Source organism: Protopterus annectens, chromosome 1.part2 (assembly GCF_019279795.1).
Source record: "Protopterus annectens isolate FY-2018-M chromosome 1.part2, PAN1.0, whole genome shotgun sequence".
NCBI classification, from domain to species: Eukaryota; Metazoa; Chordata; order Ceratodontiformes; family Protopteridae; genus Protopterus; species Protopterus annectens.
The window spans coordinates 147,038,407-147,056,238 of NC_056727.1; the positions used below are offsets into that span (position 1 = coordinate 147,038,407).

General features: G+C 38.2%; 1 non-coding gene across 1 annotated transcript; it reads left to right on the top strand.

Moving 5' to 3' along the window:
• The first annotated feature begins 7,041 nt into the window (after positions 1 to 7,041).
• LOC122792500 lies at positions 7,042 to 7,232 on the top strand. The gene has a single exon (XR_006363326.1). It is a non-coding gene; the product is annotated as a U2 spliceosomal RNA (small nuclear RNA).
• Positions 7,233 to 17,832: the final 10,600 nt, after the last annotated feature.

Sequence of the window (17,832 nt, forward strand, 5' to 3'; positions counted from 1 at the left end):
GATAGATAGATAGATATTGCAATCATTAATTAGAAGATACTAAGTATCTTCATTTCTCCAGTGTCTCGATTACATACAGCTAATTTAAAGAAACATTTTTGGTCTGTTTACTGGAAGTAGTTTATGTTGAAAAATGTACTGAGACCTAATAACAGTAACAGTATTTTCACATTGTACTGCATTTGCAGGTTGGCTATAAAGCCACTCTGGTCAGGGTCCCTAAAACTAGCAAAGACCAAGATGACTGTCTTAGTCAGAAATGTAAATGATTTATCATTTAAATTCTTCTTTCGGCTTTTCCCGGTTAGGGGTCGCCACAGCAGATCACCTGTCCGCTCTTGACTGGCAGTGGAATTTTACAGTGTCAAGTTGCCAGCCCAACACCCAACCTTCCACAGAAAGCACACACACATGCACTCACACCTAGGGCCAATTTAGAGTGTCCAATCCACCTGCAGCATGTCTTTGGGATGTGGAAGGAAACAGGAGCACCTGGAGGAAACCCACGTGGCCACAGGGAGGACATGCAGACTCGACACAGAAGGCACCCCAGCCAAGGATCGAACCAGAAAACGTCTGGCTGTGAGGCAGCAATGCTAACCACAGCACCACTGTGGCCACCCAAATGATTTATCATTTAGATTAAACAGTACAATTTAACTCTAAGAAATATATTTCATTTCTCCTGACTTCAGAATGACAGTTTTACTTTCTCGTGATTATTGCTGGGAAGAGTCATTTCATTTAATTTCATTGCAAACCAAGCTACATTGCTGTCCATGACAGAACAATGTGTTTGTGGAAAAAAATTTACACTACTGCAGAAAAACTTTTAACACCTGCAATTTTTTTTTGTCTCAGTGTTTTAACTGAGCATTTGAAATTACAGACTATACATTGTCACTTAACAAATTATCATTCAAAGGTTTCTCTACTGAAGTCCCTCTGTTTAAAAAAAAAAATCTGGTAGGAAGAACCTTCATGGTATTGGGAACAAACACAAAACCCTAAACTGGTGACATATGTCCAAGTGTGCCACAAAGGTCAGTCTTAGGAGCATTTTTATTTTCTTTATTCATGAATGATATGTCATGGTGCCTCCCTCAATTACATTGTCTTCTATTTGCAGATGGCAAATCTGGCAAAAGCAGTAAGGAAGTATAGAATGAATTTGCTTTATTACAAGTCTGGTTAACATCTAATAAATTAATTTTAGGCATCGCTACAAGCAGCCTCTTGCTGCTTGACACTCTAAAATGATTAGGAAATGCTACTGATGCCATCATCACAAACACTTGGAGATTACATCTGCCAGTTATCACAAGCGAGTGAGATTTGTTCCTTATTCTTGATCAGAACTTGACATTTTGCATTATCGTTATGGCAACGCTTGTCTTTCCATTAGCCCCATTCTTTTTTACAATTGCTATATATGCATATTAAGTCCCAATTAAATTATCCTACCAGACTTGGCTCTCAGTATTTGGAATTGCCCAGTTTCTAACTCCTCAGCTTTTGCATCTACTTTATACATGCAAAAAATAAAAACAAAAAAAATTGCACTGCAATAATTTCAAACGTTTTTTTTTTATTTTTCTAGACTATTAGCTTACTCTTTTTTCAGTGTACATACTGCTTTATGATTTATTGTATCATTCTTACAAAATATGTTTTACTCTTGATTCATGTATTTTATGATTGCTTAATAATCCTGAAACTTCCTCAAACTTCCTTACCTTAATCTCAAACTCCAGTACCTAAGCATAACCCTTAGTCCCTACTCACCTACTAAACCTAAGTATTTAATTCCCACCTCTTTTTACTCCCTTGTAACAGCTGTCAAATTTACATTGGTCAAACTCAGCAACATGTTTAAGTATTAACTCCACCCTCTCACCAAAGCTGTTTCACCTTGTGTGAGCACATAGTCAATACCATAGCAATGCTGGAACAAAACAGGCAGCTGGTCTCTGTGTAAAGTATTGGGGGGGAGGGGGTGATTGAGAAGTGTCTTTCATTTTCTTTTTTGGCTCTTCAGTTGACGAGATAAGCAGACATGAGTCTGCTGTAGGAAGCCGATTGGTACAAATTTACCAAATGGCTTGCTACAGTGTAAGCTGTTTGTGCTTTTATGTTTTTTCTCTTCACTGGATGAGCTGAGGGAGGTGGTCATTATATATGGATTGGGCAACAGGTGATAAATGAGACATCTACAGCTCTGCACATAGTCAAGTCTGAATGTGAGTGGCAGCCCAGGCAAGCTGCCAGACACTCTCAACTGTGAGACTGTCATTTGCAAACAGCAGGAACTAGAGTACCTGCTATAGCCCTAACACTGTTTCATAAAGAAAATTTGAACACAGTTAACGGAGACATTTTTAAAGACATGACAGCACCATCAGAACATACTGCTAGACCCTCAGAGGAACCAGAAGTGAGGTGCTGTCAGAAGCATAAGGCTGAAAATGAGCAAACCAATGGCAGTAGACTACTTAGGCCAGGGGCCAATTGGCAGGTAACTCTTTATGTGGTGATCAACTGGGTGAGTCAGATGAAGGCCTAGCAACATTTCATTGTTTGGCAGGGTTACTGCAAGGGTTGAGTGAGATGGAAAGCAGTAGGCTTCAGTATCTGTTGAGGTTAGATGAGCAGGTATAAGAGCTGTGGGCCCAGCCTGAGGCTATTGCAGAAGAGGGGAAGGAGGGTCAGGTCAACCTGTTCTCCTTTGAGAGTTTGGGGTTAGGGTTTCCAGATAATAATGCGGGCAGCACTGTATTGTGGGTAGGTACATGTCAGGAAGGGCTACCTACTGCAAAAGTTGGACCACAACCCTTTTTGTTAGGTGGGATGGGGGTATTTGTCACTTTTGCACATCCCACTGTCCATGAAGGAAATGATAAGGTGGAACAAATATATGGATGGTTTTGATTAACTGCTGATTGGGCACATAGGATAACTGAGTCTGATACCTCTGGTGCTAAGGATTTGGCAGCAGCAGCAAATGCAGCATTAGGTAAAAAGACGGCAGGCAGGTTTGGAACATAGATGTGGGAGAAATGGGTGTTAGGCTTTATCTCATGACAGTGAGTTTGGAAAAAGATGCCTCTTAGAGTTTGCTCATTTTAACCTATTTCTTAACTTTTAAGGAGGCTAAGATGTTGTGAGGTAGAAACACATGGTTGTGGCATGACCGACATTTTCAAAAAGTGAAAGCACTAGATAAGTCACTGAATTGGGAATTCAGACATGCTGACACATGGCTTGGCAACATGTTGGATAGATCAAATAGGCAAGCCAAATTATCCATGTCAGAAATAAGTGAGAAGACTGGAACTTGCTGGGTGTTTAATGTAAGGAAGATGTTGTTAGGCAGGTGTCAGCAGATGAAGGTAGCTCAAGAAGGAGGGTCATTTTCAAGGGGTAAAGGGTTCCCACCCTTTCTGGGAATGAGCAGGAGAGCAGCTTTTCCATTCTCCCATTAGTGTGCAAATCCTGGGATCCCTATTGAGAAACTATCTTGGTCAGGATAACAAGTGGGGCATTATGCATGGGTTTGCTGTGAGATTTTCAATTAGACCAAATGTAGGAGGAATAATTTTTTACCTAAAATCTGAAATCAGTGAAAGAGAGGGAAAATGTGGCTTGAAAGTACTGGAAAGGGAAGTAAAGCAGGCCAGAGTTAAATATTCAATTGAGATGCCTCTATTCCCATTGTTTCCAATCTCACCATTGGGCTTATTGCCCAAAAGGAGGGTAAGGGAGTTTAGATTAATTCACCACCTTTTCTATCCTGAAGGTGGAACTGGTGTATGACTACTTTGCCAAGGTACATATGAAGGTGCAATATGCATCGATGGATGATGTGGTGAGGATTTTTAGCAGCTTTAAGGGCACCTGGTTGGCAAAACAGGATATTGGGATATCCTTCTGGCTTCTGTCTATGTGGAAGAAGGATTGGCCTTTGCTAGGAATGTGCTTGAATGGTAAATATTATCTTGATAAAGTAATACCAATCGGTGGTGTGTGGCACTACTGAGAAGTTTTACACTGCCCTACACTGGATTTTAAAGAGGCACAATTCTAAGCAGAAGAACATACATTTTCTGTATGATATCCTTATAAATGGAGAGGATCAATCAAAATCTGAGGTAGGTATGCAGTGTTTTAAAGGCCATGAGGTGTGGGCATCTCTGGCATGTGACAATTTGGGAGGTCCAATCAACAGCCTAATTTTTGTGTGGCTTGAGGTGAATGGACAGAGAAGTTTGTTTTGCTTGCTGAGGGAGAAGATGGACAAGTTGAGGGATAAACACAGGATTCTCAGGAGAATGGAGAAGGTTAAGGTTAAGGAAGTAATGGTAGTGCTAGGACTGCTGAACTTTGTCTGTGGGGCAATAGGTACAGGAAGAACGTTCTGTAGATCTTTGTCCAATTTGTTGAGGGGGGGTAGGTGCAAGTGCCATTAAGTAAGGGTATCCATGGCTGCCAGTTTATACTAAGTGTTATGGTCTGTATTTTTCATGAGATTCAATTGCATTTCCCTTTGGCAAGAGGACTGACATTCTTCTGATGATTTGCAATTGTATATAGATGCAGTAGGTAGGTTAGGTATGGCTGCATATCCTGACAGCAGTTCACTTGTGTCAGAGTGTCCTGCAGAGTAGCTGAGACAGTAGAAGAAGGACATTACAGTTTTGGAGCTAATGCCCACATGGATAGCTTCCCTGGTGTAGCAGGAAAAATTGCAGACTTCAAAGGGGCTTTTTGACTATGACAACAAAGCCACGATTCAAGTTCTGATGAATAAATCTGCTACATTTAATTTAGTGTTTATGATTTTGAAGAAATTGATTTTCAGAATTCAAGAACCAAATTTATACTTTTCTAGGGTTGGTTAAATGTATTAGCTGACAGCCTATCTCATTTTCAGTGTTGTTCACAGCTGCCAGAGGTAGATGATCAGCCAGTGGAAACACCTGAAGAAGTTTGAATCATTGGCAGACTGCAGCAGTCTGGTTTGTACAGGAGTCCTGGTCAAGGGCTACATGGTAAGTTTATAGTTCTGTAGTGATGTAATTTTCCTCGTTCATAGACAGTGACATGATAGTTTGATCTGTGTGGTGCCTTGGTATTTAGTATACAGATGGAATTTGGCCAAGGCAGTTCTTTCAGTGAGATTTCACTAAGCTGCTCTTAGAGTGGAGGCTAGGTTGGTAGGTTTGAGGGATGTTGTTAAGGATTGAGAAGCTGTCAGGATACTGAAGAGATGGAAGAGAGTGAGAGGTTTAAGGGAAAATAGGAGGCTCCCATTAAGCAAGTAGTTAGTCTGAGTGTTAGTGAAAGGGCATTATGCTCAAGCTTCATCTTTTCAGGCTTATGACGTGTAGGCAACAATAATCTTTATGTATGTAGGTGTTTTTAGAGTTAGGGAGCTGTTAGGGAATTTGTGTTAGAAAATTTGTGCATTACAGATTCTGCAGTTGTGCTTTGGTTAGGTAGGTATAAAGCTGACCAGAAAAGGAAAGGACAACAGGTTGTGTTATATAGGAATTTAGAGCAACTCTTGCCTGATTTTGTAGACTTTTCAATGGAAATAGATGGTTAGCTTTAATATTAATAATTTGTTTCAGGCCCTCAGAAGGAAACTCAGTATAAGATGCCTGATTTGTCATTGTCTTGGAGAACCAGGGTACTTTTGCTGGTAGATTTTCAGCTCATTCATTCTGTATAGGCAGAACATCTGATCTAGCAGGGGATAGTAGATCCACTGAGTTGATAAAAGGGTAGGGAGGTGATTATCCTGTGCATTCTTGTCTTATGTTAGATAATTGCAGGCAAGGTTCTAAGTTTGTGGTGGTTATTTATATTGTTTCTTTCTACACTGTGACAGGATCTTCATTTTGGGGTATACTTTTGTGTTCTGAGAAGCAGAGAGCATCAGTGACACTCGGTGGAGGGTTTTTTGGGTCTTGACCCTGGTAACTGGGACATAATTTGGCAGGGTTTGAGAGGAATGTGCTGGCATCATTTATTACCCAGACTGACTGATCTTCAAGAAGCATTGGGCACATGTCATATCACGTAATTTACCTAAGGCGAAGGAAATAGACTCACTAACTATGAAGACATTTTTTGGTGCAAACAGTACAGAATTTAATGAAGTTAGAGTGTAGATATTAGCTGTTTTGTCAGAGATTATCCCTACATTCATGTGGAGAGAGGCTTTCAGGTTTAAAGGAATCAAGATAGACAGATGTTTTGTCAACAATCATAGAGTGGCAAGAGCAGGTGCTAGATTTGACTTATTGGAATTAGGTCATAATAATTTTGATGATAGAGACTCTAATTGGTATACTTTTGATGGCATCTCCTTAAACAAACTGGGTCGAGATTTGTTTAATGGACTTTTTGTTATTTTTGAAAGAGCTGGTTCAACAATTGTAGTTTTTGGAAGGGGGTGGCAATCTGCCTTCAGCACACACCTTTGGGTGGATAAAGAGTTTTTTTTTTAATTCTTTTGGTTTGAGGAACCCTTTTTCTGTTCTCCTTTATTTTTCTACCTAAGTTAAAGTGAGTAGTGGTACACTGCCCCAAGAGCTGGTTTGGTTAAGTTACAATCAGCAGTATGTTCTAAAACTGCTTGTAGTATGTGATGCTGATTGGTGAGTGTTTCCTACATTGCTACAATGATTATTTTATAATTATCCATATTTATTACTCTTTATTTTTTCTATTGCTACAGTATGTGATTAGTTTTTTGCAAGGTGAAATTTCAATAAACTGGTTGCAATGGCTTTATTTGTTGTAACAACAATAATCCAAGGAAAGAAGAACGTGGATACCAAGCCAAAATAGCGTAACAGAATTTAATCACCGCTTTCGTCCAGAGACTTCTTCAGAATACATATAACAAACATATAAATCACTGCTTAAATAGTCCATGAATAATTGATTAATTACTAACAATGATCCAATAATCTTAAAAAAGCAAACAATACTTATTAATTAAAAAATACTTTGGAAACAGTCTTATCAAGTCTTATCGCTTCTCGGCCTTTTGGCTAAGATCAAGTGTAGTATCTGTTCTTATCAGTTTAATATCTGATATGTCCCTTATCTGGGGACCATATATTAAATTGATTTTTGGGACAGGGAGATGGAATAGGGACTTGCTCCGTCCACTCCACGCATCAACCTGGTATTGCAGTATTTCCAGGAATGGTGCACCCTCCACCTGTGGGGTTGGGAGGGTGGCCTAATGGTTAAGGTATTTGCCTTACAAACACAAGGTGCAGGGTTTGAGTCCCACAAGGGATAATTGGCTAGGCTTAAAATGGCTCACAAGGGCAGTTAGCTTAGTACTAAGCTATGAACCTATGAACCTAATCAATACCTAATTTAGCATCCCTTAAAAAACATTTAATATTTATAGTGTCATTAAGCCCTGGATGCTTATCAGACTTCAGTCTGATCTGCCATAGGGTTTCCCTTTGCTCAACAAAATTCTTAAAATCACCGCCCCTCAAATCACTCTTACATACTTCTATTACTGAAAAGACAAATTTCTTAAAATTGTGACAGACCAATGAATGTTTAAATAAAGCATTATTCTCATCATGAACTTTAATGCTGTAAATATGTTCACGAATTCGTGTTTTTAAACTTCTGGTCGTCATGCCAACATAAAAGGCAGGACATGTAATACAGGAACTAATATAAATAACTCCTGCAGTGTTACAGTCTACGTGTTCTGGAACTTCAAAAGTTTGATCAAAGGTTTCAATAGTTATGAATGGCCCTGTTGAAATGTACCTACACATGTTGCAGTTAGAACATTGAAACATGCCTTTCTTACTCTTGATGTCAAGTTTTTTGGTAACAAAATTACTATTTTTACACTCTAAAGATTTCTTGATGTTGAAACTATTTCTAAAGGTAAAAAGAGGTTTCTCCCCTATAGCTTTGCTAACATCAAAATTTCCCTGAATAATCCGCCAGTTTTTTTCGATTAAGCGTCTTATCCTTAGACTATCGCTAGTCATTTCTAAGGAACAAACTGGAATACCACTTGTTTTTGTTTTAATCAAATTCAAATTTGTAGAAATGTTATCAGGTGAAACATTGGTATTCAACAATGCCGGGTATAAAATCTGTCTTTTACCTAAAACTTCACTAATGGTGTCTTCCAAAAGAAGTTTATCATACCCCCTGTCAATAAACATGTTAAAAATAAAGGCTAATTCATCATGTAAGTCATTTTCATTAGAAGTCATTTGACAGGCTCTGATAAATTGACCCTTGGGTATGTTTCTAAGGATGTGGGTGGGATGCCCACTTTGAAAATGTAAATAGCTATTGGTGAATGTGTTTTTTCTAAAGATTTTACTATGAAATCTAAATTCGGTATCATCCCACCAAAAAAGGACATCCAAAAAATTAATAACTGGACCTGTGCTACCTAATGTAAATTTCAAAAAATTCCATGTATGATTAACATCAAATAGAAATTGTTTAACTGTATTTCCATCACCTCTTATGATGAAAATCAAATCATCTACGAATCGAAATGACTAGCGATAGTCTAAGGATAAGACGCTTAAATTGTTGTTTCAATGTTCAATGTTCTAACTGCAACATGTGTAGGTACATTTCAACAGGGCCATTTATAACTATTGAAACCTTTGATCAAACTTTTGAAGTTCCAGAACACGTAGACTGTAATACTGCAGGAGTTATTTATATTAGTTCCTGTACTACATGTCCTGCCTTTTATGTTGGCATGACGACCAGAAGTTTAAAAACACGAATTCATGAACATATTTACAGCATTAAAGTTCATGATGAGAATAATGTTTTATTTAAACATTCATTGGTCTGTCACAATTTTAAGAAATTTGTCTTTTCAGTAATAGAAGTATGTAAGAGTGATTTGAGGGCTGGTGATTTTAAGAATTTTGTTGAGCAAAGGGAAACCCTATGGCAGATCAGACTGAAGTCTGATAAGCATCCAGGGCTTAATGACACTATAAATATTAAATGTTTTTTAAGGGATGCTAAATTAGGTATTGATAAGACTGTTTCCAAAGTATTTTTTAATTAATAAGTATTGTTTGCTTTTTTAAGATTATTGGATCATTGTTAGTAATTAATCAATTAAGCAGTGATTTATATGTTTGTTATATGTATTCTGAAGAAGTCTCTGGACGAAAGCGGTGATTAAATTCTGTTACGCTATTTTGGCTTGGTATCCACATTCTTCTTTCCTTGGATTATTGTTGTTCCTCCAGTTTGATTTTACTAGTTTATTTGTTTAGCTTTATTTGTTGTTATTGTTTTATGACAATGCAGTGAATATGGACAAAAAGGTTTCTTGCGCACACCACATGGTGATAATGCAGTAAGAGGTATGTCTTATGTCACAATTTTAAGACAGAATCAGCAAAAATTAAAAAGTGTGCAGTCTAAGTTGGGTTTCTTTCTACACTGTGACAGGATCTTCATTTTGGGGTATACTTTTGTGTTCTGAGAAGCAGAGAGCATCAGTGACACTCGGTGGAGGGTTTTGGGTCTTGACCCTGGTAACTGGGACATAATTTGGCAGGGTTTGAGAGGAATGTGCTGGCATCATTTATTACCCAGACTGACTGAGCTTCAAGAAGCATTGGGCACATGTCATATCACGTAATTTACCTAAGGCGAAGGAAATAGACTCACTAACTATGAAGACATTTTTTGGTGCAAACAGTACAGAATTTAATGAAGTTAGAGTGTAGATATTAGCTGTTTTGTCAGAGATTATCCCTACATTCCTGTGGAGAGAGGCTTTCAGGTTTAAAGGAATCAAGATAGACAGATGTTTTGTCAACAATCATAGAGTGGCAAGTGCAGGTGCTAGATTTGACTTATTGGAATTAGGTCATAATAAATTTGATGATAGAGACTCTAATTGGTATACTTTTAATGGCATCTCCTTAAACAAACTGGGTCAAGATTTGTTTAATGGACTTTTTGTTATTTTTGAAAGAGCTGGTTCAACAATTGTAGTTTTTGGAAGGGGGGTGGCAATCTGCCTTCAGCACACACCTTTGGGTAGATAAAGAGTTTTTTTTTAATTCTTTTGGTTTGAGGAACCCTTTTTCTGTTCTCCTTTATTTTTCTACCTAAGTTAAAGTGAGTAGTGGTACACTGCCCCAAGAGCTGGTTTGGTTAAGTTACAATCAGCAGTATGTTCTAAAACTGCTTGTAGTATGTGATGCTGATTGGTGAGTGTTTCCTACATTGCTACAATGATTATTTTATAATTATCCATATTTATTACTCTTTATTTTTTCTATTGCTACAGTATGTGATTAGTTTTTTGCAAGGTGAAATTTCAATAAACTGGTTGCAATGGCTTTATTTGTTGTTATTGTTTTATGACAATGCAGTGAATATGGACAAAAAGGTTTCTTGCGCACACCACATGGTGATAATGCAGTAAGAGGTATGTCTTATGTCACAATTTTAAGACAGAATCAGCAAAAATTATTGCAGTTGAGGAAAGGAAATGTATATTAAGATTTAACATTGTTGGTGAGACTTTACTAACAGGCATGATTTTGGCCAACATTTTGCATCTGCTTGGGGTGATCTGCTGTGCACATAGCAATGAACTTTGTTTTTTTTTTTTTTTTTTTTTACATTTATTTTGAAAATGAAGCAGCTTTGTTTGCTGCTAACAGCATATTTATGGAATTATTGATATAAACTAAAACAAAGAGTGAGAAGGTCACACAGAAAAAACAATCAGTGAAAACTCCAGTCAAGCTAGAACTTCCACTGAGTGACCTCTCAAACCTCTTGTATCAGAGGCACATGGGATATATGCAAATGACCCTTATGAACATCAGATGTTTCAGAATTGCCATACCCTAATGGTAATGGACACCAGCTGGGTATAACAGCCCTGTGTTTCTTACGTTTAGTCAAACACTCTGCTTGTGCTGTGCTGATGAGGTTATAACAAGGCCAAAATATCCATATCCACAGCTTGTGGGGTTTGGCTTTATTGGCCTGAAATTGTACATTAAAACAACTTAGAAAAAAATCATGGGCATTCAGAACTGCCATATAGCTGAAACATCTGATGTTCATAAGGGTCATTTGCATATATCCCAAGTGTCTCTGATAGAAGAGGTTTGAGAGGTCACTCAGTGGAAGTTCTGCTTGGCTGGAGTTTTTAATTAGTTTTTACTGATCGTTTTTTTCTGTGTGACCTTCTTACTCTTTGTTTTAGTTTGTTAGTTGGGATATTTTGCAATTACCCTAATGATAATGTATATCAGCTGGGGATAACAGCCCTGTGTTTCTTATGTTTAGTTAAACACTCTGCTTTTGCTTTGCAAATGATGTCATGAAAATGCTGATATATATGTATGTACGTGTATGTATGCTGCAGCTAGTGTGGCTTGGCTTTATTGGTCTGATACTCTCCATTAAAATGACTTAAACATAAAGCAATGGGAATTCAGAATTGCTATATAGCTGAAACACTTGATCTTCATAAGAATTATTTGCATGTACCCTATGTGCCTGATGCAAGATTTTTCAGAGGTCACTCAGTGGTAGCTCTAGCTTGACTGGAGTTTTCAATCATTTTTTATTGAATTTTTGACACAACAGAATTGCTGTCGTTTGTGAGTTTGAAGTAAATCCTAGCTGAGGGGTTGTATCGCACTTTTGTTCTGCAGACATTAATGAGACTTTCATAAAGTATGCTTTACTTGAGCTCAATGAGATAATACTATAAACTGAAAAGACTGCAGGCAGTGCTTTTGTTGGATTGGAGGTTTATTTGTGTGGTTTGATCTGAAGCTACAGCAAGATACATTGCTAAATTTGCTGAACAAGATGATGATTCAAGCGAATAAAGGTACTTCTTTTGAGAAGACCACCCAAAAGGTTGCTACTACTGTAAAAACAAGGGGCATTTAATTAAAAATATTGTAAAGATGCATTGTGAAATCTGTCAGGAAATGGGCAATAGGCTCATAGGCTCAGAGTTATATACTAGCCTAATGACTACCAGGGCCTTTTTAAGCCTAGCCATGTAATCCAACCCAAATGTGTCCCTATTTGTCATGGGCATTTATTAGGTGACAAATGTTAGTTAGGAAATTTCTAGAGGTTATGTGGGGGGATGTTAGTTTGGGCATTACTGTCTGGATCTGTTTAGGAGAGACAGAAGCACCAGAATTGGAATGAATTTCTGATTTCCCATCCATTGGTTAAGGTTATGCTTTACAGATTAGGGACAGACTCTGCTTCACATGGATGGGGAGCCTGTTCCAGAGCATAGGGATCCTCTGAGACACATATCCATCTCACCACCATGCCTTATTTATAGCGCAAGCAAAATTTAAATCCTAGGATCCAGTGGTCTGATGCTGGCTCATTTTGCAGATGTACAAAAGGTCCATCAGAGCTGGATCTGAGGATGCCTTGTATGCCAGGTATAGATCACCTCTCAGAGACAAAGGTATAGAGATAGGGCTTTAAGACAATCCATACTGGAGAATGTGTTTATACCCTGGATTCTCCTGGTAAGGAACCTTTGTGGTCATTCTAACTGTTGCATATGTTTGGTCAGGTACATGCTGAAGGGAGCATTATATTTAATGATGGGATTTGATGACATGCTAAGGGCTGAATAAAATGGCACTGTAACTTCCTTGGACCTAAATATGATGCCCTTACTTAAAAACTGGGTGACACAGAATGATTTCCTCACTACCTTGGCCAAATTTTGGTCAAAGGCCAGATTACTGTCTATGTGTGTTCTCAGATCCCAGACTACTGGGTCAACTCTTAGGGTAATTAGCCTGGGTGGTAGTTTTCCCCAAAGGCAATATAATACCTTTTGTGGCATTTAGTTGTAGTTCATGACCTTGGCACCAGTCATTTCTCTCTGTTACACCTTCTTAAAGATGTTTGTGCCATGGTGGAATCTATGACAGCTCTCTGTTTGCAGTCCTCTGTCAACCTGGTCAGCCAAAGACACTTGAAATTAGCCTTTACTTCTGAGAACTAGATACGAAATAGGAGTGGTCGCAGCATGGAGCACTGAGGTACCCCTCTGTTGACCAGTCTCTTAGTGGTGGTGGCATCATCAATCCTGACTTCCTGAGTGCTGTCTGATTGCCACCTGGCAATCTAGTGAGTTATATAGAGGTTTATTCCCAGTTCTGTGAGTCTGTCAACTATACCCAAGTGAGATATTGTATCAAATGCCTTAGCCAGGTCCATGTAGGAACTAGGTACCATTTTCCCCTCATCCATTGCCTTGGTGACCTTCTCAAAGGCCTGATCTTTCCTTGGCAAAGCCAGACTGGGTTGGGTCCAGTATCTGAAGGCTGCCTATGCCTTTGTTGATTATTTCCATGATAAATCATTCCATGACTTTACATATTAGACTAGTCAGACTAATAAGTCTGTAATTTCTAGTAGTCAATTGATGGTCCACCCTTGTGAAGTGGGATAACCCTTGCAGTCCTCCATTCTCATGGTACAAAGCCTGCTTTAAGGCTATATTTGAAATTGACTTGAGTGGTCCTGATAGGTCATGTTTCCAGCTATTTAGGATGCATCCTAGGATACTGTCTGTCCCATTGATGCTTGTGTTTTTGACTTTAATGAGTGTAGCCAGGACATGCTCCCTGTTAATAGTTGGGGGAGGTTATACTAGTAGGTATTTCATGGAGGGGGGGTGAAGTTTCAGCTGAATTTGTAAGCCAGCAAATTCACTATTTTCTGTTCATTGAAGGTGGCACCACTGGCCACTAGTTTGGCACACTAGTGTGAACTGCCTTTTAGGTTTTGAATATAGTAGTAGAGAACCTTGTGGTTGACTTTAGCCTGTGAGACTGTCATGACCTTATAACTGGCCTTGTTGGACTTAATTAGTCCTTTTAGCATCCTGTTTAGTTTAATTAGAGAGCTCCTATCATAATGGGAGCTGGTCTTCCTGATTTTAGTCATGACTTTTTTTTATTTTGTTATATACCCCACTAAAGTCAGGATTCCACCAGTGTGCTTTATTTTGTTTGTTTTTGTCTTACTTGTAATAGGTGCAGCAGCCTCTATACAGCCATTGACATGGCTGGACAGGGTCTCTTCGAACAATTCCACATATGTTGTTGTGAAATCAAGACTGGGAGGGGCAATGAATTTTGATAAACCTTCACTTAATAGAGTGCAGTTTGCTTTGGAATAGTTCCTAACTTTTACAGGGTTTGCTAGGGTTACTGAGTTGATTTTTATTTCAAAGGAGACATCTTTGTGGTCTGACCTCACCGATGAGGACATAACACTGAGGGAGGGGTGCAGCCCTCTTTCATTTTGATGAGTACCAAGTCCAGTATGTTTGAACCTTTGGTGGGTGTACACACTGTCTGATCAAGGGTATCTGTGTTTAAGTCCAGGAATCATTGTGCCTTTGTGTATGAGGCAGTGCATGTTTCCCAGTCTACAGAGGGGGTAGTTGAAGTCTCTCATGAATAGGATATTTGGTTTAATCGTAAGTGACTTCAGTAGATCTAGGTATGAACTTTGGTATTCTAGGGACATAGACAGTGACCTATGCCATGCTAGGATATGGTAAGGGACTTACAATTAATATCTGTGTACCTATAAGTTTAAAATACAATAATAAAGGTCACTTTTGAATGGATTGTTTTGATGATGTACCTTTGTTGAGAGAGCAAATACAATTACTGTGAGAGAATCTGTTAGCAATGTTATTAAAGAGAATGCAAATTTATTTATTTGCATTTATTTATCTATTTATTTATATTTGTTTACTGGGATAGTACATTGATCAATATTAACCAATTGAAGACTCAGCATGTGTGAAATACAAAACATTTCACAAAAATAAAAAATATAGAAATATAATTAACAGATTAGTTCAGATTAATTACACAGAAAAAAAATGTGTGCGCACATTCTAGTGAAGAAGCACAGTGCAATGTACAATCAGGCAGAGTACAATTTACAATATATACATTAGTTCCTGAAGCTGGTTAATTTTCAGTAAATTTTGTGACAGAGAATCGACTAAATAAGACATAAGATGGTGAATGGAAAAACTTTAACAAATGTTACAAATAATGATCATGATACATAGAAAAGTGAGAATATTTAAAATGTGCATATTTAAAATAGATTTTCCTTGGGTCTCAGTAAAGGATACTGTGAGCACTAAGTCCTACGATGAGTGGCCAACCACTCTTATTGACCCTTTCCATTTTAGAGACCAACCTACTGCGGTGATTTTCTGCAGAAGTATCACCATAGAGAATGGGCCCATTGGATGTTATACAGAAGAAGTGAGGTAAGAGCAGCAAAGTTCAGTGGTAAGGTGGTTGTGGGAGGCGTGATGTCTTTGTATGTGTGTGGCAGTGTGCATGCATGCCTGAAGAGGTATGAACAGAGTAGAATGTGTGCGTGTGTGAGTGTGCGTATCTGTCTGGGTACTCACAAAAGGGTGGTTATGTAAGAAATCAAAAGTGTACATGTGAGTGTGTCTGTGTGTACAAATGTCTGTGAATGTGTGCATGTGTGTGTGTTTGTGTGTGTGTGTGTGTGTGTGTGTGTGTGTGTGTGTGTGTGTGTGTGTGTGTGTGTGTGTGTGTATGGTTCTGTGTGTGTGTGTGTGTGTGTGTGTGTGTGTGTGTGTGTGTGTGTGTGTGTGTGTGTGTGTGTGTGTGTGTGTGTGTGTGTGTGTGTGTCTGTGTGTATGTCAAAGAGTGATTATCATTCTTCCCAATAAAGCCAAAATGAATGGAGGGTTAAATGTCCACAATCACTGACAATTTTTAAATATCACTCTTATTCACTTGAAAAGGTAACAGAGCAACAGGTTTTGCATCAACATGAATGTTTTATAGATTCATAATATCATAGGTGTGTAATAGGCTAATGGCTGTGGAGCCTTTACAAGCCTAGCCCACAGAAGTGCCCTGGCATTGTGCCACCTGATGTTAGTTCCCAGTGCCTCTAATTTTAAACATTAAGAAGCAGAAATGATAACATCCTGCATCACTGACAGACATAGCTCTCAAGCGATCAGAGACAAATCTCAACAGAATCAGGGACAAATCCTCAAATAATCAGGGACAATTAGGGACATTTTTTAAATATTTGCACTATTAACTTGAAACATTTGCAGAACAAGAGAATGTGGATTAATATAGATTTTCTGACGTAAAACGTCTATAACTCTGAATTACTATAATTATTTATTAAGGGCAATTCACCACATTTTCTTCAGCAGTCACCAGTTTTAAGAGGGATTAAGAGGGACAGACCTAAAATCGGAGTTTATACCAGGGGACGTCCCTAAAGATCAGGGACAGTTGAGAGGTCTGCTGACAGACTGTAAACCTTAGTGATTCACCATAGAATGTAAAATTCTATAAGGAACATAGCAAATATATGAGGTAGAATCAGGGACATTCTGCAAACTTTGGGACTGCTGAGAGTTATGGTGCCTTTGCTAACACAATGCATGGGCCTCCAGAAGACAATACTGCTACAATGTGCTTTTAGCTCATGTGGTAAAAAGGATGTATTCAGGGATATGCCAGATTAGCCAGTTTTGTTTTTGGATACATTTTTCAATGATAAACTGACCTATCTGCAGTAAGCAATTTATGTGACTGCAAACTATTGTTTTACTTTATTTATTTATTCAGCTTGGTAACTGGGATAGAGAACTGATCCAAATGGACCTATTTCATTCTCAGCCCAGAAAATATAAATGACAGTAGAAAAGCAAGTTAACATTATGAATGCTATCAAAATGCCTTTCTGAATCATTGCCACAATACTTTGTAAATATAGTCCGAAGAAATAGTTCCTGCTTGACAAGCTACTATTCTGTGTTAAGGGCATAGGTTTTGTACCCCTCTCCTTTCATAAAAATACTACTCGTCCTCTGAAACAGGCTACATATCCATGTCAAACTGAGCTTCCCCTAATGTAATTCAGGTGTAACTTAGACAAGTGGATGGGGAATCGCAAATTCACCCTTGATCTGCACCAATGTCTCTAACAGAGAGAGACAACCTGTAAATGCATGGTCAACCATGCACAAGTCTACATGCACTCCATAAAACAAACCTAGGGTATTCAATCTGCCATATACATTTGGGAAGCATGGCTAAGCTTAAGCAGAACCCTAAGAGGATATTAGCCTAGTAATCACCTATGAACCTATGAATCTGTGAGACTTACTAGCACATTCAGAGACCACAATAAGTATTGACTACATTTCTGATGAAATGGTGTTTCAAGTCATATTCCAAGACCTTAAATAGAAGAAGTGTAAGAGAAGCCTTTTATATATCCTATAAATTGCCCTTTTAAGGTACAGTTGGAGGATGCATTCATCTGCACATCATAATAACCATAGGGGTCCTTCTGACTTGACTACAGCACCCATCTTAGTAAGTGTGAAAAACTCTTATTAGGTCCTCAAAAACTAGTCTGTCGTTTGTACTAAACCAAAATCAGCACTCAACAAAAGCAAATAGATAAATTCTACTAAAAATTTTTCCTGGTATAAGTGATGAGTATATTGTCTGAATGTATTTAGAATTCTATAAATATTGATTCCCAAGATTTTAGATAATTTTATGGGACACAGTTTTTCTGCTCAGTTCACTGATATATTGACACAAAAACTCAACCTTATTGTTGATAGTAATTCACACAATATCCTTTTGCATTTCATAATTGGTTGTTGGGATTGTTAGGTTGGGTGGGTGGCCTATTGGTTAAGATGTTTACCTT